Source organism: Canis lupus, chromosome 32 (genome assembly GCF_048164855.1).
Source record: "Canis lupus baileyi chromosome 32, mCanLup2.hap1, whole genome shotgun sequence".
NCBI classification, from domain to species: Eukaryota; Metazoa; Chordata; class Mammalia; order Carnivora; family Canidae; genus Canis; species Canis lupus.
In genome coordinates, this window is record NC_132869.1 from 30,579,210 (window position 1) to 30,603,464 (window position 24,255).

The window sequence follows — 24,255 nt, forward strand, 5'->3', positions numbered from 1 at the left end:
CAGTGCAAGACTTTGTGAAAGGATACTTAAAGTATAAGGTAGAATGTGGATGACAACTAGTATCGATAATGTACTCTACATGGCAGCTCAGAGGAGACAAGAAAGCCATGGTCCTCGGTGTCTGCCTTCAGAGAGACTAAGGATTCCCGCCTGGATCTAGAACCAGATAAAATATGAGCAGCACAGTGCAAGGGAAGAACATTTTAGGCAGGATAAATGACACATGTAGTGTGGAGGTGGGAGTGGATGAGGTATGTTTGGGGACCCTGTATAGACTCTTGAAACAGTGGATTTATGTGATAAGAGAAAAGGGGAAGATGAGTTTGAAAGGTAGGAGTGGGCATGTATCCTGCTGCTTGGGACAATAGAAAATCCAGTTTAGCTTAAACAGTAAGAGAGAACATGTTGGTTCATTAACAGAGAAATGGCTCTCTTTTCAGGTTGCAGGCATGGTTGTCTGAGGTCTGTTTTCCTCTCCGTAGGTGCCTGGATGTTCATAATCTGGCTGCCAGCAGCAACCAAGGCTATATGCTTCTTTGTTCACATCCATAACAATCAAAAGACCTGAGCTTTGCTCTGGCCGGTCCAGTCTTAACCATCATGGCAGCCAGGGAATGCCATGTGCTTAGGTCTGGGTTTCTGCTCATCCCACAATGAGGTTGTGCTGATTGGTTTATGCCAGGAAGGGTCAACCTCTAGAGCTCAGTTTTGGGCCAACACCACCAAGGACTGACTGCAAGTCAGTCCTATGGCTGCAATGTAGTGATTTCTCAAAAGACAATCTAGAAAGGAAGAAGAGGCTGGAGGAAAGGTTGACAATGAAAAAAAACGTCAATTCCAGCTTTAAATTATGGGCAACTTTGAATTCTAGGATAAATGATCTCTAGTTGAATCTAGGCTTTATTCTATACACAGATCCTCTTGGGCTATTTGTCTTGGTTCTTGATGAGTAGAATGTTTAATTATAATCTGCTCATGCCCAGAAAATTTGGTAACCAATTTTTCTTCTTGTTCCCATCATCTGTTTTTGCTCCTTGCAAGGACTGTGGGTGCTCAGTGAGCTGACTTGTTTGAAACTTTATAGAGTGCCAGACTTGAAGGTCTCTGCAGAAGTATGTCTCTCTACAGTAGGCTCTCTAAGAGAGCTACTCCACTCACTTAAGATGGCTCTTTTTGAAAGTTATTCAGTTGAGTCTATCTGTTCACTTTAACATGAATCACAAGTTAGGTAGAATTGTTGAAGTTTACAAGTGCCCTTCAGAACTGAGTATATCTATTATGTGCCAGAAATGTGCAGGTCACTGGGAATGAACCCAGGTATGGCACATAGTCCCTACCCTTAATCTCCCAATCTGGTTGGTTAAACCAGTAAATCCAGAATTCTCATTTTATATGGTGCATGTCCAATGCAGCATGCTATGGAAGCTGAGAGAAAGAATGTTTCTCTCATTTGGAGGCAAAGCAGATGACATTTCCTAAGTTAACTAGGATGTTTAAAATGGGTTTCAAAGTTAGGGCTAGGCAATGGTTAGGTGTTTAGAACAGAGGGAGGGGATTGTGATAGATAAAGGATATGTTGATGTATTATCAGAGAGTCCTAGGTGGTGTGTTTGGTGGCCGGGGCTATAATTCTTTAAAAAAAAAAAAAAAAACAGGAGGAGGAAAGAAAATGCAGACTCTCGACTCCTCCATCCAAGATTCTAATCTGCAAGTCAGGAAGTGGTCTGGGAATCCCATTTTCATTTCCAACTCCTTGGGTGGTTCTGATCGTGGTGGTCTGAGGAGTACTGGTCTAGAGTGTATTGTGGGGGTGCAGGGCTGCAAATGTAGGCTGGGGAAGGGGAAGAGCAGGAGTCCCAAGTGGACAGAGAGGATGGAGGAGAATTTCTAGGTCTGAGTGTTCAATAGGATCCTGGAGGAAGTTGAAGGCATTTGGGAACAGAGCATATTTAGAGCAGGATATAATATCTTGGGCATATCTTTGCACAATTGAGCTAAAACATCTTGCCAGAATGAAGACTAGTGAAATAATTATTTGGCTGTAAAATGCCACTGAGAATTCAGGTTCCAAATTTTAAGTGCAAATTCTTGGTCTGCTAGTCTGTGTCCCAGTTGGGAATTACTTATCCTTGTTCTGTTAGCACAATGATTTTGTAATGCTCTTGAGTAATCTTGGAGGCCATTCTACAGATTATTTGATTTATTACTTAAAAATAAGATTGACTCAAGACTGAGTAAATGTGTGGTACTGATTCCACATGGGGGGAGGCAGTTGAGGGAGATGTGTAGCATTTATATAGTTAAAGTATTTGCAGTCCACATAAATTGGGTGAATCTCTTCTTAGAATCATTGAGACTTAGACATTTATTTTTTTTAGGACTTATTTGAGAGAGAAGAGAGAGCTTGAGCATGCTGGGGGAGGGGCAGAGAGAGGAGGAGAGAAAATCTCAAGCAGACTCCCTGTAGAGTGGGAAGCCTGATAAGGGGCTCATAGAGGGGAAGTCCTATGACCCTAAGATCATGACCTGAGCTGAAATCAAGAGTAGGACACTCAATCAACTGAGCCACCCCTTAGTAAGATGTTTTATTTGTCTTCCTCAGGGTAGCTTTAAGAACCTTCTCATGTGTTCCTGACTTACCCTGAAAGCTTGCAGGGAGTGAGCTGGGTCCTCCATCTCTTGGGCACTAGATTTCTAGATGGCTTATTTCCTATGCCATGATGATTTTTACTTGGCGTTAAAACAGAAACAAGATTTTAGACTGGCTCTGTGCTTTACATTTATTGTTGGAATTAACCCAGTTACCGTTCTAAGCTCCATGGGAATGGAAGTCCCACTTCTCAGTATAACTTAAAACTATTTGGTTTCTTCAATTGTGTTTAATAAGAATTCATTAGTTAAATTTGAACTTAAAGGCCACCAAGAAACAAAGTATGAGGCACTCCTTCCTTGGCAATTATTTGTCTTAGGCATGAAAGTATACCTTGAGAGAAGGTGGAGGAAGTTACATGTAAAAACATGTATGTTGATAGCAGTTCCTCACAGGACTTCTCAATGCTGGCACTGTTGACACTTGGGGCAAGATCATTCTTTGTGGTTAGAGGGTGTCTTGTATATTATTGGGTGTTTTGCAACATCTCTGGCCTCAACCCACTAGACCCAGTTGTGACAGTCCACATTTGTCTGCAGATATTGCTAAATGTGCCCCGGAAGGAAAATCGCCGCTGGTCAAGAACCACCAAGTTAACAGACAAGAAAACTTTCCTGGATATCTCTCTCCTCGGCTCTTAATCAAATTTTTGAGAATTTTGTTGTAACTATTAAGCCATATTATAGTTGATTATCAATATACACAGATTCTATACTTGCAGATTTGTATACTTGCTAAAATTGATCGGTAAGCATAAAATCCTTACTCCAGGCACTTTTACAGCCTTGGACACACATGTGTGCAGAGAAGCAAAAAATTATAGAGTCACCTCATGCACCCATTCCCAGCTGAAGTCAAACAAGGTGATGCTACTTATTGCAGCTGTCTTGACTGTCCTTTCCATGGCCTATTGAGTGCCACATTTTTCAGATTTTTTGTGCTTTTTATTAGTGGTTTTGCTTTTAAAAATGGCCCCCTAGTATACTGCTGTGTAGTGTTCATAAGTGTAAGAAGACTATTACGTGCTTTGCAGAGAAAATACATGTGTTGGATAACTTCCCTCAGGCCTGAGTTATAGTGCTGTTGGCCATGAGTTCCACATTAATGATAGATCTTTCTAGCTGTCTTTTTTTTTTCCTAGCTGTCTTTAAACAGAAATACACACCAGACGACAAGACTATTTCTTTTTTTTTTTGACAAGACTATTTCTTAATCAGTATTTTGCCTTGGAGGAACCTGACCCTATATTTCGCCTTGGAGGCAAATACAGTCCGGTATTTGCCAATTCAGAGTTAGTGGTAACTTCGTAAGAATGTAACTAACCACTGCAAATAATGGGGTTCGACTATCCTAGTATTTACCTAGCCTACATTGCCAAAGCCTACATTTTAGGGATGCAATGTGTGAACGTATTAAGCTGTGTTGCTTTTTTTTTTTTTTTTTGTAAAACTGACAGCTGCATTATGAAAAACTTACAAAATAAATAATTGCTGAGCCAGTGGCTATCAGTATTTTTAAAACCATTGCATACCTTGTGGAAAAAGGTTGTACCAATTTATTGTGCCACAAGAAATTTACTTTTCTATCCAATGTCCTTTTCAGTACATCTTATCCAGCATTATTTCTGCATTTGTCTTATTTTAAAAATGACAGAATTGTTGAAAACTCAAATCCTACAGATACTTTAAAAAAGAATGTAAAAGTCTAATTGTTACTTTTCCCACTTTTTCCTCAAGAATGTTAAGAATTTGATAAGTCATTTCAAGCCTTTTAAGAAAATGCACATAAAAAGAAATACTTTATATATCCATAATTTAACATGGAAGAGGCTGAGTATTTGCTTTCTGTATACTGTTTGCATTATGCTTTGGTTAACTTCATATAATTTAGGCACAAAAATATTTTCTTGCTATTTTGAGCACTTAAGTTGTCGGCGGGAGAAACAACACAAATGATGCTTCCCAATAGCTGTTGTTTAATTTTTGAGCTAAGTGACTATTAGCTTGTGATAAATATCTTTTACTCTAATTTTTGTTTTTGCCCATAACCTAAGTGACAGAACACAAACCAGATGCCATCTTGCAATTTTATTTTCTCTCACTAGGCTTGACAGAGGATTTAAAAGAATTCAGCTTCCTGATAGAAAAGTGGTTAATAAATGAATGCGTACAGGTAAACATTATCCACGATCAGTCAAGATGCTTAATATAAGTTGCTGCAGCAGATGTTCCTGGAATGATTTCAGTGTGAAGAACACATTTGTGATAGTGAGTCTGGAACCCTTGTCCTTACCAGGACTGGAGGACATGTGAGAGATGTGCTGTTGATCAGTCACAAAGGGACTGTTTGGAGTGAGGAAGGATCCTATGGATGAGTTGATCTGGGGTGGGGGAAGTGAGACCTCCTTGTGCCAGCTTTTGATAGTAGATAGAGGATTTTGTGGGATTTTCTTTGTTTTTGTTTTTAAAGATTTTGTTTATTCGTGAGAGAGAGAGGCAGAGACACAGGCAGAGGGAGAGCAGGCTCCCTCTGGAGAGCCTGATGTGGGACTAGATCCCAGGACCTCTGGGATCATGACCTGAGCCCATGGCAGATGCTCTACCACTGAGCCACCCAGGCGCCCCTAGATAGGGGATTTTGATTGCATTTTAAAACCCTGTATCTGTTAGAAAGCCATAGTTCTCACTTAGGATGATTTAAAGAGGTACACAGTAAAAATGCTCCTGGAAAAGAAAGACTAAAACATGAGTAACTTTGATTGATGGAAAAACTCAGCAAAATTGCAGACCTTCGAAATCAGAGGCATATTCTGTTTCCAGGATGGTGGGACATGAGAAATTGTACAGTTTTTGGGTTACCTGTTAAATACTTAGAAAAAAAGATAAAATAAGACGTATGACTTTACTAAGTTCGGGAAGGATTATTTTCTGGAAAGAAAGGAAAAGATGTCGGTTATACCTGAGTGTCAGTTTCTTAACCTAACGGTGAGACACGCCTAGGTCCATAGGATTGTTTTCCAATAAGGAAGTATCCCTTACGTGATAATTTTGCACCTCAATTCCAAATTCCACACTCCAGCAAGATTACAGTAGGTCTCCTTAGAAATACGGAGAAAGCTTAAGGGTTTAGCAGACGTGGATTTTTTAAAAAACTCTTTCATAAAGCATTAGCGATGAAAAATTCACAGAATTTAAATGCTGTTCCCATTTAAAAAAAAAAACCCCCAAAAAGCCCTTCCATATATTAGAAATTACAAGGTCTTTTCCCTCTGAGATTCTTAGTTTACCCTTGGGATGATATTTTTTGTTGACTGTTGCAGGCATTCAGATAATCATCAAAAGCCTAGAGGCACACCCTTTGAAGTGCATAGTTTCTCTTTCAGAATGTCTATGGGAGAGCCACTAAGAATGTTTAAAGTAAAATATTTCAGATAATTATCCACATTGCTCAGACTTATTCCTGAAAAATAGCAAGTAAACTTTACTGCTTAACTCTAATTTGAATGTTTATGGAAGGACTGAGTTGAAGTGTTCTTTTAAATTAACCTTTCTTGGGTAAACTTCTATAAAAAATGTCATTAACAATATTTGGATTAACTTGTGATGACAAATTTAAATATTATTCAAAACTTTAGAGTAAAAAGTAGTGAAGTTAATTGAATTCCCCCCTCAAAAAACCCTTTGTAAATAGCGTCTCTGTAGCCTGTCTTTGTGTTTAGAAAACTGAAGGTGTGACTTTGGTGTTGCTCTATCTGTGAACTTGTGTCTTCTGGGCTTTGTAAATATAAATTATCTTTTTCATATTTTCTGGTTTAATAGTTTGTTGTTTTAACTTTTCTCTCTCTTATCCACCTGACATTTGTTTTTGTGTCTCACAGAGGTAAAGCGGTAACTTCATTTTTGTTTTTGTGGATATTCACTTTTGTGCATACTTACTTTTCCTATTATAATGGATCAAACAGTTGGCTCTTTCCGTACTGATTTAAAATCTAGGGGCAGCCTGGGGGGCTCAGCGGTTTAGCGCTGCCTTCAGCCCAGGGTGCGATCCTGGAGACCTGGGATTGAGTCCCACGTCTAGCTCCCTGAGTGGAGCCTGCTTCTCCCTCTGCCTGTGTCTCTGCCTCTCTCTCTCTCTCTGTGCGTCTCTCATAAATAAATAAAATCTTAAAAAAATAAAAATAAAATCTAATCTAATGGTTTGCTCTACAGTAGTCTAAATGATACATTGATTGTATCCTAAATATATGTTCGCTTACTGCACTCTTTATCCTATTAAATGATCTATTTCTGTGATGACAACAGTTTTTAGTTACTGTAGCTTTACAATATTTAGCCTTGTTTGGATAGATTTCCCTTCATTGTTCTTCTTTATTTTTTATTTATTTTTTTAAAGATTTTATTTACTCAGAGACACAGAGAGAGGCAGAGACATAGGCAGAGGAGAAGCAGGCTCCTTTCAGGGAGCCTGAGGGTGGGACTCGATTCCAGGACCCTGGGGTCACGACTTGAGCCAAAGGCAGACATTCAACCACTGAGCCACCCAGGTGCCCCTCATTGTTCCTTTTTAAAAACATTTTTCAGTCATGTTGAAGCTTTCTCTTCCAGCTCAACTTTAGAATCAGATTTGTAAGTTCTACAGAATACCCTGTTGCAACGTGAGTTGCATTGTGTTGATTTTATAAACTGTAATGGAAGGAGAATTGCCATCTTAAAATGTTGGGTCTTCCTGTCTGGGCAATGGTAGTGCTGTTACTTGGATCTTCTGTGTTCTTCAGTAAAACTTAAGACTGATTTGACATATTTATGTTTAGGTTTATTTCTAGATATTTACTTTTTCTCCATCACCCCCTTCCTTACCCCTTTTTGGGATTTTTAGATTTTTAAGTAATCTCTATACCTAACATGGGGCTCTAACTCCCAACCCTGAGATCAAGAATAACGTGGTCTATAGACTGAGCCAGCCAGGTGCCTCTGAAATTTTTTTTTACGACATTTTTGAGCATTTTTCAGTTTACTCTTTCTGACCATCTGCAATCCACTGAGATTCTAGGCAAATTGACATTTCCTTTTCAAAAAAAAAAAAAAAAAAAAAAGGAAAAATTATACTGCCTTTTCCTAACATTTTAACATTTTCTTAGATTTCCCTGGGTTAGAGGATGAAGTAAAATGTTCAATAGTAATAGGCATCCTTGTTACCATCCTGACTTTAATGGAACTTATAATTTGCTATTTATTCATTCATACATTCCTGATTTACTTTTCTATGTAAGAATATATTTGCTTTTTATAAGAAAGTGTTAAATATAATGGGGGGGGGTCATACACAAAAGTGTTAATGATTCCTTAAGGTTCTACTTGTTTTTTTTTTTTCTCACCTTTATGAGGTAGGAGTATGTTGAGGCATTTGGGGACTCCCTAGAACACAGGACCTCTGCAGAAATCCTAGGAGTACACTTTGGACAAGACTTACTTACTTTATTTATTTATTTTTTATATAAATTTATTTTTTATTGGTGTTCAATTTGCCAACATACAGAACAACACCCAGTGCTCATCCTGTCAAGTGCCCCCCTCAGTGCCCGTCACCCAGTCACCCCCCCCCCACCTCCCCTTCCACTACCCCTAGTTCGTTTCCCAGAGTTAGGAGTCTCTCATGTTCTGTCTCCCTTTCTGATATTTCCCACTCATTTTTTCTCCTTTCCCCTTTATTCCCTTTCACTATTTTTTATATTCCCCAAATGAATGAGACCATATAATGTTTGTCCTTCTCCGATTGACTTATTTCACTCAGCTTAATACCCTCCAGTTCCATCCACGTTGAAGCAAATGGTGGGTATTTGTCGTTTCCAATGGCTGAGTAATATTCCATTGTATACATAGACCACATCGTCTTTATCCATTCATCTTTCGATGGACACCGAGGCTCCTTCCACAGTTTGGCTATTGTGGACATTGCTGCTATAAACATCAGGGTGCAGGTGTCCCAGCGTTTCGTTGCATCTGTATCTTTGGGGTAAATCCCCAATAGTGCAATTGCTGGGTCGTAGGGCAGCTCTATTTTTAACTCTTTGAGGAACCTCCACACAGTTTTCCAGAGTGACTGCACCAGTTCACATTCCCACCAACAGTGTAAGAGGGCTCCCCTTTCTCCACATCCTCTCCAACATTTGTTGTTTCCTGTCTTGTTAATTTTCCCCATTCTCACTGATTTAAATGAACCTGTTGGCCTTCTGAAGCAGACTGTGGGTGGAATACAGTGATTTAGCCAGTCACGATAACCCAGACTGGGGTGGAGTCTTGGGCTCTGGAAGTCCTGTTTTCCTTAGGGCAGATGGAATCACATTCTAGATGTGCCCTGAGAACACATTGGTAGGGTTGAAATTCAGAAAACTCTCACTTAGTAGTCAGATGTAAAGGGACTTTGGGGGTTTCTCAGGAGCAGGGCATTTAGAGATGGAAAAGGAGAAAAGAATAGCATACAAGATGTGAGATGTGATGCCCCAGGGCTCTGACACTTTCAGGTGGTGGTGGAAGGGGGGCAGAGGAGTCCATATCTTTGTTGCCCGGAGATCCGCTGGCAGAGTTAAAGCTCATAATGTAAGCTCCGGCCCTTTCTTGTTAGTAGACTCTACCTGTAAATACTTCCATTAGGTAAACTTCAAATTACCGTGTGTGCCTGAAAGCCATAAGTCCTTAATACATTTAAAAGAAGGGTTTTCCAGCTGTGATTCCTGGAGCTTTTTGTGTGTTGGGCAGAGGCCCCTCAGGAGCCGGCAGGACCCTGGGATTCCCATTCCCCCCATTTAAACCAGAGCAGCTCTGCTTTCATGATCCTGCATGGCTTATCAGGTTTCTGAGTAAAATAACATTAGAAGACAACACTTAGCTGCTTAAAAAAAAAATAATAACAATAAATTGAAAGCCATCATAATTCATCTTAGTAATTAAAACCATGTTTGTATACTACTATTGATCTTGCCTATGTTAACCACTGGCCTTTTATGTTTCAATTGCATTTCTTAAGGAAGATTTCCTTGCAGACGCAATTTAGAAATGATTTCTCTTTACATGGACTTCATAGTGATTAGGATGTGCAGGCGTGATTGGGTCAGTTGTGTACATGTCATATTTCCTCTGATAATGGTAAACTTCTTAAGGACCTGCTTATGTTGTATTTATGTTTTTCATCCCACCCATCCCACCCCAGTCTCTGATGGCCTATTCATACTGGCTCAGGATGTAGCTCCGGATTGCATGCAGACTGTTGTGGGTAGACAATCCCCTTTCTCTTCTACTAATGATGTGAGCAACAAGGAGACTAGGAGAAGCTCAGAGGCAGGACTTTTCCAGCAGCCTGACTTGGCTCTTGTCTTTGAGAGTGCAGGCAAGTTAAGAGAGCTCTAAGTAGCCTCCTTTGGGGATTGCTGTATTTTACTCGGATCACCAAAAATCGAAACAGGCTGGCTTGCCAGCAGAGCCTCTCCCAGTTATGCGTGGGCTAGAGTTGAAGGAATTGAGGCCAGCGGATGTGGACTGAGCCCAGAGGAATTGTGGTAATGAAGCCTGGCTTCACAGGGAGATTAGTAATGTGGTCCTCACTGTTGACCTACGCCCTTCCTGCTCCTCGTGGGCAAAGTGCAGGCCTTTCTCTTCTAAGGAGCTCTCTCTGGCAAAAGCTCTATCTGGTCCAAAGCGAGCTTTGCTGTCTGTTCTTCAGAAAGACCGTGTGTATTCTCTCATGAGCAGTCATGCTACCATATTTTGCAATTACCCTCCAAGGATTTTTACCTGTTATACCAGCTCTGAGAAGACACTATTATAACAGTGCCAGACCTATATCAGGTGCTTATTTTAGGCAAGGAGGTTTGGTTGTGATAGAAACCTATTCACCAATTTGATAAGCAGGGAAGGTGTTAGTGTGTCTTGAAGATCTCCCAGGATGGGAAATGAAGAGCACAAGGGTTCATGGGAATTGGGCTGGGAGACCATCAAGGTGCTCTCCTGGGCTCCTGCATCCCTGGTTCCTGTGTTGAGGTATCCTTCATCTCCTTGACATCCATATGAACTTTGGGATGGTCGGTTTGCCCCCTATGGTTTCCCAGCCCCAGGCTTTCTGACATCATCATCTTCCATCCTCCCAGCTAGAGTTCCACCACCTAGAGTGGCTTAGAGTTACTGGAGAATCCCATTGGCCAAAATTGGCCCCTTTGAACCAAGCCACAAGAGCATGAGGTCCCTGTCCCGACCAAAATTGCTTCCTTAGGGTCAGAGCTCCAGCCCTGCCCAGACAGCTTTGGTGGAGGCAAGATGAGAGGTGGATCCCATAGCACCTACGACTTCCCCTTCAAGCTACACACATCACAAAACAGGTTTCATTCCACTTGCTAAATAATGAAGTGATTCATTCTTTTTCCCAATTCTAATCTACTACTTTGAGATGAAATTTTCCTGTACCTGTCTATCATTGTATGAGTGAATCATTCTGGATTATGTTTACCAGCAGTCTGGCAGGTGACCCCTACTCTGCTCCTCAGCCCTTCTTCGGGGTTGGTGGACTGTATAACAAAGGCCAAATAGCATCACAGTGTTGCCATTCCTGCTGGGAGGCAGAGTAAGGAGCAGCAGTCCCACCAGGAGCAGCATTTTCAAAGATCCGAGGGATGGGGATTGGAGGCCTCCTTCACCCCTTCCAGCTAGCTGAGTGTGTGGAGCTGCAGCCTGGACCTCAGGGCCAGGAGGCAGTGAGATGCTGTGTGCACAGCCTGGGGAGCAGTCCCTTGGGCTTGCATGGCTCTTTCAGAGAGTAAATACGATTTGCTTTTCCATTTATATAAAATGTCCCTGCTTCCCACTCTTCTATAGAGCAGGAAATGAAAAATCATTCTAAAACGAGAGAAGAAAAGAACTAGCAAGGCTGATTCACAAAACTCTGTTTCTCACTGTGCCGTGCACTGTAGCTTCAGCAGACCCATGTGTTATTTTTGAGTGGCGGGAATAATAGGGCTTACACCTAATCAAGGAAGAGAATTCCAAACAAAAGCTTGGGTGGGGTTTCCTGGGCAGGAGTATGATATTGTAATAAATGGGCCACAGTTGTGCAGTCCAATCTCTGGTCTGATTATACAAATTATAGCAGGGGCCCTGTTTTCAAAGGAATGTAACACACCCCATGGAGGCCCCTCCTCAGTGGGTGTGTCCACATTTCCTCAAGTGCTCTCCTTCACAGTAATGCTTTCACCAGAGGAGCCCAGAGCCTCCTGTGGAATAATTAGGATGCCTTCATTAGGGTCTCTGCCATGGGACCATTTTACAGGTGAGTTTGCCTTATGTTAAAGTCCTTTAGGGAATCCTGTGGCTAAATTCTCCACTCCTGTCTTACTGAACAAAAAGTGCATACAGGGCTCTGACATTCCAGGAACAATTGCCAACATTTCCAAGCGCTAATGAGCCAGGCACTTGATACGGGGTAGAGGAAAATGTTGGGATCAAAAGTCTCTTTTCTTGCAAAAGGGGGTATCCATTTCTGTGACTATGTCCGGAGGCCTGCTGCTGTCCTCTGTCTTCAGATCGCCACTCCTGGCTCATGTTCTGGAATATTCCTGACCCCCTGGGCTGGCTCAGCCTTGGTGAGCTGCTTTGAGAGTTCCCTCAAGTGCCAAGTTCCTGTTCCTTCAGGAACCCTGTCCTGGTTGATCTCCCTGGCAGCCCTTCCCCCTTTTCTCTTGCCTCTCAGTCTTCAGAAGGAAACATTCTTTCCCTTGAGAAAGCTTTCCTGGCTGTCCCTCCTCTCCTGAGTCCCAAGTCTGTTAGATGCCCCAGGTTTACCTTTTTTTTTTTTTTTTTTTTTTAAGATTTTATTTTTTTGATAGCACAAGCAGGGGGGAGCAGCAGGCAGAGGGAGAGGGAGAAGCAGACTTCCCGCTGAGCAAGGAGCTAAATGTGGGGCTCCATCCCAGGACCCCAGGTACATGACCTGAGCCAAAGGCAGACACCGGTGGGTTTATCTTTTTTAGCTCTTACCACTCACTGTTGGATGAAGGCTTTGCTACTTTTTCTTCTTGAATTTCAACCCTCCTGGAGGCCAAGGCCGTGTCTTAATCTGATGCAAATTCTTGATACCTGGCATATAGTAGGTACACCTGAATGGTTTGAAGTTGTCTTTTCTTAAACTAGCTGTGTGCTCTAATTTTATTTTTATCTATAGCCAATTTATGCCTCCTATCATGTAAATACCTTGCTATTACATGTTTGTCTACTTAGAATCTTAAATCGTTTTACTCTAAACCATTTTGGTTTGCTCTTTCTTACCCATGTGTCTTCCTGCCTTATCTGATTAACTTCATGCTGGGAGCAGAGTGATTATGCTGCAAGGCGTGGCTGAGATTGGCCTCTCTGTCTAGGTTGTAGCCCTCTTTTTTAACATGGGAATTCTTAGGGTCACAGAAGAATAGTGAGGGCAAAATGCAATTAACCCAGGTGGTGGTGCTTGCCCCCAAGTGCCATGCTGACTGCGCCTTCACGCCTCCTCTTGCACATCATGCCCCATTTCCGTTGACCCTCTGCTGAGTTAGGCATCTGTCATCCTTTCAGAGTCCAGCCCTCCTGGCCTCCTATGGGAAGCCTTCTGTGGTTCCTTCAGGGTACCCCACCAGTGTCCCGGCCAGGATACCTGCAGAGGAACACTTTGGATGAACACTGCAATGTGCATCACATTTTATTGACCTCATTAGTTGGTGGGTCTCCCCTCTCCTGTCACTGAGAGACTTGTTCTATGGCAAAGCCCTAGGCTTACTCCTTTTTTTTTTTTTTTTTTTTTTTAGATTTTATTTATTTATTCATGATAGACACAGAGAAAGAGAGAGAGGCAGAGACACAGGCAGAGAGAGAAGCAGGCTCCATGCTGGGAGCCCGATGTGGGACTCGATCCCGGGACTCCAGGATCGCGCCCTGGGCCAAAGGCAGGCGCCAAACCGCTGAGCCACCCAGGGATCCCCCCTAGGCTTACTCTTTTTCTTATTTCCCAGTGCCTAGCTGATGCCATACATGTAATTCCTGCTTGCCCAGCCATTGTAAGAGTCCCTAAGCAGCTTTTAATTAAAAACGAACAAACAAACAAAAAATGTGCGTCACCTCATTGGTGGTGTTTCAACTTTCAAAATTATTGCTTATGTCCCATGGGGCTTTAAACAGTGTGTGTCAGAGTTTACAGGTGAGGGATGGAGACTAAGGGCTCAGAAGCTGGAGCTACATGTTTTGTATGAGGCAAGATGATGACAGACTTGGTCCTTCAGAGGCCTTGTCTGGGCTTTTCTCTGTATGAGATGGACCTCTGGATACTTGCTGTGTCATAGAGTGGTAGGGGTCAGCCAGCTCAGGCTTTTGGTTTCCACATGGGGTTGGGGTGCTGGTCTTGCAGGCAGTGGGAGGGACCCTCAGAACCTTCTTTGGGAAGGGCTGAATGGGCCTTTGCCTGTGGTGGCAGCAATGCTCATTTCAATCTGGAAACCAAGATTTTATATGTGGATAAAGAAGTTCTGCACGTTAGCCCCTGTTGCACTCTATACCTTATAGCTTTCCTTACAAATCATTCTTCTGGGTGGTTTTTCCTGACCACATTAGATTTATCATGCTGTGGAAGATGCTACATGCCTCCCCGTCGACACACATGTTCTCCAAAACTCTTACGATACTTGTTTCTTGCCTGTGCATATAGCCCCAAGGAGGGGAGAGGTGCAGCCAGGGATCTACGAACATGTGTGTCTACTTGCTGGAGACTGGCTAGCAGTGATCTCAGACAAGCTGTTAATAAGTGTGGAAACCCTGCAGGGCCATATGCTGCCCTGCTAACCACTCAGGTGCAAACTTTCCCTTGACTTGCCCGGGTGAGCAAAGTTCATAACTAATTTGAGAAGCATTAACAATACTCACTTGGGATAGTGAAAGATTCGTTTGGAATAATGGAAAGTTCACCTGATTTAGAGAATTCTAGGGAAAGTGTGAAAACATTGAAGCATTTACATAATGAATTGCATCAGATGACAGATGATGTGCCTAAAAGAGCTTTTTGAAATACAGTCTGTGACAGAAATTTGACATTATTGCCCAATAGTGGGTTTTGGGGGGATCTATGCTAATGGATATTTGAGAACAATTAACATAGCACTTCTAAATAAGTGCTTCTGATTGATTGTTTGGGGTGAGGGGCACTGTCTGGCAACAGTTGCACCCTTAAATTCTTCCCATAGCCATGTGTTAATCTGAATGAATTTGAACTTGTTTTGATTACTCTTGTTTGCCAGGCAGACCACACCAGACTTGGTGTGGCTGCTGCTGCTAATGTGGCAAAGAGATGACTAAACGTTGAATACCCTCACATATTCATATTCACATAATGAATCAGCCCACACTAAAACTGCCTTGCGGCTTAAAGCTGCGAGAATCGGAATGTCTATGTGCAGCTATATCAGCCACCTTTCAAGAACAGCAACATGTAGTTCCTGCCCACAAGAAGTTGACAGTCCACTGCAGAGGACAAAAACACTGACTCTTGGACTCAGCAGAGCATCGTCAAGTCCTGGGCTTCACAGTGAGACAGCCTTATTTTTTCCTGCTGTGGGAGTGAGGTTGCTACTTGACATACTTAAGCCTCAGTTTCCTTTGTGAAAGATTGATGATGACCGGAGCCACCACCTCTGGGTTATTGCGAGGGAAGGGGAGATGACATGCACAAACTCTCAGGTGTAAGTGGTCACTGTTGACTTGGTGTGGCTGCTGCTGCTAATGTGACAAAGAGATGACTAAAATAGAGCACAACAGATGTTTGAGGAGGCTAGGTAAGTGTTCCATGAAAAGAGAGGTGGGAGCCCATAGCTCCTGGTAGGGTGTAAGAGCCAAGAAGGCCAGGCCACCAGGGAAAGGGTTAGCCAGGAGGCTCCAGGTAGTGAGGTGTTCAAGGCTTCTCTAGTCATGCCTTCTGCAGACACTGATGGAACCCCAGGATGTGCCAGAGACTTTGTTAGGCTCTGGGGTTACAGGAGTGACTCGTGAAGAGATGAAATCCCATGCCCTCTTGGAACGCACATCGTAGTGGGAGAGAGAAGTGAAACACACACCAGTGTATGTAGAAGCACTGACAGGAAGGGTGTAAGGCAGATGCTGGGAGCATGATGGAATTATATGGGCCAGAAGGGTAGTACATGGGGGATGGGGAAGTAGCCATGGAGGCAGAGGAGGGAAGTCAATGATTTTTGGCCAAGGGCTCAATGCCAGTCATTCTGGACAAGTCAGCAGCCATAGGATTTTTTTCTTTTTCTCCCCTAAGTTCATTTTGTTCTCAACTCTAATTGTGATGCATATTCATTACAGAAGATGCATGAAAGAATTCAAAGTAAAAGAGAGAAAAACCCTTGGCTCCACCATTCAGATTTGTATTTTGATTAACTTCCTGTCCTGTTTTTCCTGGTGAGAGATTGGTTGGTTGGTTTATTTCTTGGGTTGACATAGCCAGGATCATGCTGTAAGTACAATTTTGCTTTCTGTTTTCTCCACTTATGGAGTAAGCAGTTTCTCAAGTTCCCATAAACAGTATTTTTCTGGCCATGTAATACCCAGTCAAGAAAATAAAACACCATTAACTTAGCGCTTTCCTTGGATCATGAAATTGTTTTCAAGTTCTTAGTAGCGTAAAGAGCGAATGTTTAGCATCTTTATATTTGAAAACATTTCTGCATCTAAGGTGATTCTGTGAGGATAGATCTCCCACCTTGCTCTTACTGGTTCAGTGGACTTGGCATTTTTAAGATGTTTGAAACACATTGTCAAAGTATTTTCCTTAAAGGTAGCCCTTAGGGGAAAGGTTGTAAACCTTTGTCCTAGAGACTCAATGGAACTGTGGAGGGGAGGGTGGATTTGGGCTGAAAGAGGTTGGAGTCCTAGTGGTTAGCAGATAATGCCTCCCCTGGGGTGGTGCTATTTCTGACAAAGAGTGTCAGGATCTTTCTTGAATACTGTGTGACTTTATAGGGGGATCATAAACTCTGGCAAGAGTCTGAGCTGGTTTGTAGCTGAAGAGGAAACGTTTGGTTTAAGACCTCTGGAACTCCCTCTTGTCCCATGTAGTTCTTATGATGTGACTACTCAGTTGTCACTGTTGTCTATTGAATTGAGTTCTCTGAGCCCTTGATCTAGGACATGAGCATTTATATATACCTAGTTACTGTTTAATTAAACTCTGTAAGGTATAGGGGCCAAGGGAAAGGGGGCTGGCAGTGCCTAAGGCTTGGGGCCCTTGCTGTTGTGGGGCTGGGGCAGGCCTGGTAGCGCTGCGGGGTGGTAAGGAGTGGGCTGGAGGGGAAGGGACATCCTTCATGGCCCATAGGGAGGCAGAGTAGAGTGTGGGCATGGGGCTGAAGACCTGGGCTTCAGAGTTGGCTCAGTTAATGGTACTGGCTCTTCCACTGACTGGCCAAGTGACTTGGTGCAAATTACGCAAGCCACTCTATGCCCCAGTTTCCTCAGGAGCCATACCAACCAGAGCATTTTCTTCTTAGGAGCTACACTGAGCAAGTGTTTTCAGGCCTATATATGTAAGAGGTGGCAATTTAAAGAAAATGCAGAGAATGATGAAATCAAAACTCAGACCAAGTAGTTACTTCCTAATGGTGTTGAAAGCATTTAATGAAGCCCATGGGAGATCCATAGTAAATGACAGGAAAGGTGGTTGATGATGACTGTCTCTTATCAGAGAGCCCACAAGGTGTTGGGGTTATTCTCACAGACCCTTTGAGAAGAGTTGTTTTTTTGGGTGGTGGTTTGCCCTATGAAAGACCAAAACACTCTATATCCTGCCCCAGAGCTAGTTGTGTGGAAGAAATCCATGGCCTTCAAGGCTGACCACCTGTCCCCAGCTCCATCTTCCTCAGCTCTTCAGGGACAAGGAAGATGTCCTTGTCCTAGGTGTCCTTGACCTAGCCATTCTGAGATGCTGGGGCTGGATAAGCCCAGTGTTAGACCATGTAATAGTTCCCTACAGTTGACTTAACAAGTTACCACAAACTGGATGACTCGTGTGTGTGGGATAGTATTTTTTCCTCTGCCCCTGTGATTTGTTAGTGGAGACCCCCTGTAATAAAAGATTAAAAAGAGAAAAACAAGTTTATTAGCCTGTATACTTCATGTATATGTGAGAGATACATAAGGGGTAAAATTGAGTAAACTATAAGAGGTAGTTTAGAATTCAGGCTTAAACATCATGTTAATAAGGAAAGGGAGGGGGATGTAGGCCTCTTAGAAGAATAAGTGATTTTTAGGAAAGAGGAATGGGCCCTTTGAAGAATAGATGGGATTTTTTTGTCAGAATTTGGGTGTGGTGTTGACTTCTAGTCTCTTTTCTTGAATAAGCCAACCTTCCCTAGTTGATAAAACTCCTGGGGAGGAGATTTATATAATTGAATTTCTTTAGGATATTTTGTTTATTTAGGGAGATAAGAGGAGTTGACAGAAAGCCTCTCCTTGTATTTACTGTTTTTCACTTGCCTATAGCCCAAGTGCATATTTTGGGGTGGCATATTTTGCTACATTTCATTTACAACAACAGAAATTTATTCTCTCACAGTTCTGGGGGTCAGAAGTCCAAAATCAGGGTATTGGCAGAGCCATGCTCCCTTCAAAGGCTCTAGTGGAGAATCATTCCTGATTTCTCCTCTTAACTTCTTGTGGGCCCCTCGATCCAAACCTATACCTCTGTCTTCATATGGACTGACGTTCACCTTGTCTTTTGTAGTTCTTACAAGGACACTTCTCATTGGATTTCAGACTTACTCATGTAATCTAGGATGATCTATTCTCATATCTTCAATATCAAGATGTAAATGTATAAAATTTTTCCAAATCTGGTCACATTCACAGGTTTCAGAGATTATGACATGGCCATATCTTTTGGCGACAGTGGGTGTGTGCGTGTGGGGTGGTGGGGGCACTATTCAACCATTACAGGCTAGAGATTGAGTCTGTGTCCTTATGGGAGGACCAGAAAGTCTGCTCTAGCATCGTCCTGTGTATCTCAAAGTCATGGACACTTGGAGCCAGGCACCTCTGGCCTGAGCTTTTTGGTTCTAGAGCCTCAACTCCTTTCTAGGAGAAGCCAGGAGATTGAGAAAGTTTTCTCTAGAGGCAGGAACATTTGTCCAAGCATTTGGTCCCCAGGATTGCTAGGACATTAGGATTGTTGTCTCAGGCACACTATAGTGCCCAGACTTTCTTGAAGGGGTAGCATCTGGAGTTTACATGTGAAGTTGGTACAGTCTTTAGAAATCATTGCTACTTATGGAAGCAGGTGAACTTCATGATAGTTACTGTAGCTACAGTTCAATTTTTATGGTAAAGGGCAATGACTGTGAATTACAAAGTCTGTGGCACATGAGAAATCTGGTGATTGTGAGGGTTAGGTACAGCTGAATTTCTGTTACCACAATTCCTTAGGTAAACACACTACATAAGTATATGCAAACAGTAGAATTCAAATGAGAAGTTGTTATTGGTCATTGTGGAGGTCAGTTTTGGGTTATATCTCAGAGTTAACAAGCTAAAGCTAGTCCTCCTGGCTTTAAAGTTATAGTGGATGGAATGATAATTGTGACTTTTCCTTTCTGCTTTCTTCAGGTCAAAGCACTGTTAAATTCTTCGGTGATAATTGTTCTTTCTTTCTTCTTCCCCACATTCCTTCTTCCTGTGGTCTCCCCCTTGTCTTTCTTCTTTTCAAGACTCCAGAGCTATTGAAAATGTTAACAGGATTCCACTCTTGATAGGAGGTTGTTTCCAGAGTGATTTCAGGGTGGTTCATCTAAAACCTTAGGTGGTTTTTCCAGATTGATCTTCTTGGACCACACTCCTCCTTTGCCTCCCATGGGGAAGGGTGCCAGACTATTCCCTGGCTCTTTACCAAGTGTGTCAACAGTTGGTTTCTAGTTCACCAAGAACAGAATAATCTTGGGTAAACATGGCTGTTGGAAAAAAGCAAATATTAGTCTTGGCAATTGTAGTCTCTCGAGTGTTTGGCCCCTCATGTTAGTGGACAAAAGAGAGTTACACTAGAGAATGTGGCATCAAATATCACATCTGTTTAAAGGATATTGGTAGAAATATATAAAAGACTTGAAAAAGACCATGTCAGTTCTTTATCTTTTTCTCTTTCATTGTCTCTCCTTGTCTCCCTTTCTTCCCTTCCCTCCCTCTCTACAATATTTGAAAATACCTTTAACACTTAATTCTACTTGCTTAAACCAGGTCTTCTACTTTAACTTTCTGACATTGTTTTAGGCCAGATAATTCTTTATTGTGTGGGGCTCTTCTGTATATTGCAGCCTGTTGAACAATGGCCTTGATCTCTAACCATCTGATGCCAGTTAGCACCCCTCCCTAGATGTGACCACCAAATTTTTTTCCGAACAATGGCAGCAATTTTCCCCAGAGCCTAATTACTCAAGGGTGAAAAACACTGGCCTACGACCATTCTCCCCAAAGTGGTAGCATAAGATGCCCTGAGTTTGGGGACAGAGGGTGTCTGTCTGTCTGGAGGGGTGGTGTTTGGGTCCATTGCTGTTACTTCTTGAGAGTTTACCTTCTAACCCAGCTCAATGGGGTCATGATGTGGGTCTCAAAAGTGAGGGCTATTGGTGATTAGCAAGTCAACATTTTGCTATTAACTTTATTTTATTTTATTTTTATTTTTTTTAAAGATTTTATTTTTTTAATTTTTATTTATTTATGATAGTCATAGAGAGAGAGAGAGAGAGAGAGAGAGGCAGAGACACAGGCAGAGGGAGAAGCAGGCTCCATGCACCGGGAGCCCGACATGGGATTCGATCCCGGGTCTCCAGGATTGCGCCCTGGGCCAAAGGCAGGCACCACACCGCTGCGCCACCCAGGGATCCCCTGCTATTAACTTTTAGAGTAGATAGTCTGTATTTTTTTTTCCTGGATTATTGCCATTTTTCTGGTGGTTTTAAAATGGGGATGCCAATCACAGTGATAGTGCTCCAGAGATGGGCCTGACACTTGGCACCTTTCTATTGCTTGATTCCTTAACTGGACATCAAAGCATGACAGAAGTTTATTGTCCATCATGCCTGCGAATCAGTCAAACTTAGTTCGTGTCATCAGAGGGGAAGGTGCCAAATTTTGATGTCAAGGTGACACCCTGTTTGGGAAGGTGTAGTCCCTGGACCTTCTCAAGTATGACTGCATGTACGTACAGTCAGCAAGTCTTGCTTCTTGAGAAAACTTGAAATACTTTATCCCAGTGCAACTGTTAGAAGAACTACCTTTAAAGCCTGAAGCATCTTCATCAGACTTTCAGAGTTAGGAGTTTGTGCAGAAATGTCATTGTCCTAACACAATTAGGTTCAAAACAATGTGTTCACATGTTGAACACATGTTTGCTCATGTGTTGCTTCCAATTTGTTTTCTAATTGGAAATGGTGGTCATCTGCAGAAGTAGGAAAAACAGCGGGCACCCCCATGTGCCCATCATCCAGCTCCTGTGGTTAATACAGGATCCATTTTGTTTTGTTGAGAACCCCTCCTTCTCCACTCAATTATCTTTTAAAATATTTATTTGAGAGAGCTATCGAGAGGGAGAGAGATCACAGAAGCAGAGGAAGAAGCAGACTTAGCACTGAGCAGGGAGCTTGATGTAGGGCATGATCCCAGGACCCAGGGATGGTGACCTGAGCCTAAGGTAGCTGTTTAACTGACTGAGCCACCCAGGCGCCCCATCCACTGGATTATTATTATTTTTTAAAATATTTTATTTATTTATTCACAAGAGACATAGAGAGAGGCAGGGACACAGGCAGAGGGAGGAGCAGGCTCCACGCAGGGAGCCTGATGTGGGACTCGATCCCGGGTCTCCAGGGTCACCCCCTGGGCTGAAGACGGTGCCAAACTGCTGAGCCACCCGGGCTGCCCTCCACTGGATTATTTTGAAGTAAATCCTCAACCTAGCATTTTGTCTGTGTGTGTATGTATATATGTTTCAGTATGCAGCTCTAAGACGTTGAGGTTCTTTTCTAAAGTGTAATTATGATCCTTAAAAATAAATGAACCAGTATTAAGCCTAACAAATGCTTCATACTAAATCTCTCTTCCACTTGGTTGATAAGTTGCTCAGGTCTCTCTTAGTACTCTCTATCCCTCTCCATTGAGTCACAATATCCCAGGGTGGGACAGACTCGGCTGCCTTTCATTCTTTTTGTGTCCTCATCCTCTAAGGTGTGTGGATGCTGCTTCTGTTGCCTAGCACTTGATAGGAACATAACAGGTACCTGTTTTTCTTCTAGTTCTGTAAGTTCAATTCCTCCTCCTAGGTTCTCAGGCACAGCCCTTTTCTCAAAGGAAATACTCAGGTGGCAGGTGCCTTCTATTGCCTGGAAGCTTCTCCCCACATATGTGCCCTTAGCTGGGCTACTGACAGCCCCCTCCCCTCCCGAAAATGAAGCCTTTGTAACCCACTCTCTGCCAGACTTTTCATGCCAGTCTATGTGGTACCAGTCAGAGGTCTGGGAAGTCCCTGAAAAGTTAGTATCTGATGACTGCATTCTGTCAGTGACAAAGTTGTGCCCAAATGCTGCTTGCCAGCGCTTTCATTCCAAGCTCCTTTGACAGCCCCAGGCTTTCCTGCCCTGTGGCCCCCCGACTCCCCAGTGTCACCTCACAGCTGCCCTCCTGTTGTGTCCATCTATTCCTTCTAGCTACGTGTGTCTCTCCTGGCCAGCCCTGGCTTCACCAAGAAGCTGCTCTGTGCCCTCCTCAGTCTCTTTCTCTCTCTTTCCTCAAAGCTATTGTTCATTCTGTACAAGATTCCACTGTACATTAGACATTCTTCTCCTCCTGCTTATACCGTCAACAAGTGCACACCAGCCCTTGGCTCGAGTTCACAGGGCTTTCTGGGCCCCAGTGTGTCTTTTTTGGATGCCTCCTCCTGGGAGCATTGGCAGGCTTTACATCTGGGCCCAGCTGTGCAGATGCATAGGGCTCTGGTCCTTGCTGCTGGAACAGCTTTACTCTCTGGGACAGCACAGAGTTTTGTCCACCTGCTCAAGGGCAAAATCATGCCCATGGGCAAGAATCCTACAGCTGAGGCAGGATATCTCCAGACACCCTGGCTGCAGTGCTCTTGCCCCTGTACCCATTAACATCCCAGCTCCTAAAGTGACTCTTGACTGGCTCTCTGTTCCTGCCTTACCCTCCAGTTTTCACAGCCCCCCCGCCAATGAGGTGTGGTTTGTCCAGAAATTGTGCCCCTTGACGTGGTTTGTCAACCTGATGGTACCCCAGTTTATATGTCTCTTGCCTGCTCTTGGACCTCACTATAACCTCCTTATTGAAACTCCATCTGCTTTGTCTTTGGACTCTGTTAGGCTCTCGTGCTTTTACTTCTTCCTCTACTAGGCCTGTGAGGAACTCAAGCTCCCTGATGCCCTGAGCCTTGGAGAATGAAGGCTGCACAGCCACCTCTGGGGACCTACCAGAGATACACACGCTATGACCACCACCTCTGCTCCACCCTCTTGCTATGTGGTGTCCTTTCAGGGGCCTCTGGTTCATGGATGCTTGGGGGCTTCCAGGATGTTTGCAGACTTATCTCTTTGCTTTAAGCCCCTTTATGCTAACCCCTCCCATCTCTTCTGGAAAATATAGGTCCCCTAGTTGCCACCTGTTAGGCTTCCCTCCTCTGTTGCTGCCAATGTCCAGGCTTGGGGAAGTGGTCTCAGGTGTGAGTGTCTCCCCCTTACCATCTCTATAAGGTTCCCTTTCTCCAAGAATCCCCCTTCTCTTCTGGGCTGTGGTTTCCTGGCCTTTCAGTCTACAGCTTGCTGGAATTCCCACATCTTATAACAACAAAACTGTCCCTAAACCCCGAGAGGTATTCATTACTAACCCTGTGTCCAGATGAGGAGGCTTTGAGGGGAAGTAGCTGCCCAGGCTCCTAGACTGCTGGTTAGTGCTGGCACTGGGGAGGGACCGCAGCTGCCTACCTGCCTGGCTCCCTGGCTCCCTGCTCAGGTCCTCAGCTTCCAGTCAGAGCTACCAGAAGGACACAGCCTTGCTAGGATTTTCCGTTGGCTGGAGCCAGGGCTAAGGAGCGAGTGATGAGACCAAATGTAACTGAAGTGACTGCCTGTCTGAGAGTGATTCCACACTTAAGCTCTTGACTCCCTGGTACTTCGGGGACTGTCTTCTGGGCTCCACTGTGACTTCTTCAGAGGCTGCCTCTCCATTTTTCTGTTGCTCCGAACACTCTATACGTGGTTGGTGCCTACTGATCGGCTCCTTACCTAGGAATTTTTAGCTTCTAACTTCCACTTGGCTTTTGAAAAACACTGATTTCCATCCGTGGATAATGAACACTTGACATTTGTGCTTCGTTGAGGTGTAATCATTCCACATATGAATTTGACTTTGTATATAATTTAGTATTTTTGAAATTAGGACCTATCACCACTGGATTATAGAACCATGTAGTATATTATCCATGGCATTATATATTTGCAGAAAGAGGGTGTTATAATTGTAGATGTACAAATATGACTATATTATGGATCCTCA

The 24,255-nt window shown here is 43.2% G+C and overlaps 1 protein-coding gene across 7 annotated transcripts in view; it reads left to right on the forward strand.

Annotated features, from left to right (window-relative positions):
- The window catches only part of TLN2 (talin 2), a 426,489-nt gene that overhangs the window by 135,224 nt on the left and 267,010 nt on the right, over nt 1–24,255 (forward strand). The window contains exon 1 of one of the 7 annotated variants that reach the window (XM_072808975.1): nt 11,879–11,962. The exons of the other annotated variants lie outside the window; for them this stretch is intronic. The gene's annotated coding sequence lies outside the window, so the exon portion shown is untranslated. Of the gene's footprint in view, nt 1–11,878; nt 11,963–24,255 lie in introns of those variants that run through there. 7 annotated transcript variants of the gene reach the window in all.